The sequence below is a fragment of the Buceros rhinoceros genome, unplaced genomic scaffold, assembly GCF_000710305.1.
Source record: "Buceros rhinoceros silvestris isolate BGI_N320 unplaced genomic scaffold, ASM71030v1 scaffold28267, whole genome shotgun sequence".
NCBI lineage: Eukaryota > Metazoa > Chordata > Aves > Bucerotiformes > Bucerotidae > Buceros > Buceros rhinoceros.
The window spans coordinates 8,369-8,946 of NW_010424375.1; the positions used below are offsets into that span (position 1 = coordinate 8,369).

Genomic DNA, 578 nt, shown 5'->3' on the forward strand with positions numbered 1-578 from the left:
AGCTCTCTCCCAGGGAAAATCCTGGTCCGGGCACGCGCCGGCCAGGCTGGGGCAGAGGGGTGCGGGGCAGCTCCCAGCTCCATTGGCCCCGAGCGATGCTTTTCATCTCAGCCAGGAGCGCTGCAGCCTTCAGCACGGCTGCAGGCGGGGATCAGTGCGGTCGGTGATGGGCAGAGGCTGCAGGGCTCTGTCTCTGTAAGGGGTAATTTTGCAATTGGGAGCTTGCAAGCAGGGACTGTACCTCCTGCTCACTGAGAGGTGACGGGTGTAATGAGGATAATGAGTGCCTGTGTGCTAGGTGGAGCAGACAGGGACCCGAGCAGCTTTGTGTGGTGCGAATGAGCTGGAGGAGAGCCCGGCAGCTCGCTCTCTAACCACACCTTGGCAGCTGCCGCTGCTCCCAGCATGTTGGCGATGGGGCTGGAGGGGCAGAGCTGCGGGGCAGCTGCTGGGACAAGCCTTCTGGGAGGGGGAGAGGGGCAGAAGCAGCCTCACGGGTGGAAAGCCAGGCTGCTGAGGAGGCTGAGGGCACTCAGGAGCAGGGTGCCGAGGACAGCCCTGGTTTCAGCCAAGCTTGT

The 578-nt window shown here is 63.5% G+C and overlaps 1 protein-coding gene across 1 annotated transcript in view; it reads left to right on the forward strand.

Annotated features, from left to right (window-relative positions):
• Positions 1–578, forward strand: part of NUAK2 (NUAK family, SNF1-like kinase, 2) — a gene marked incomplete at its 5' end in the record, with an annotated part of 6,385 nt that overhangs the window by 3,652 nt on the left and 2,155 nt on the right. The window lies entirely within an intron of this gene.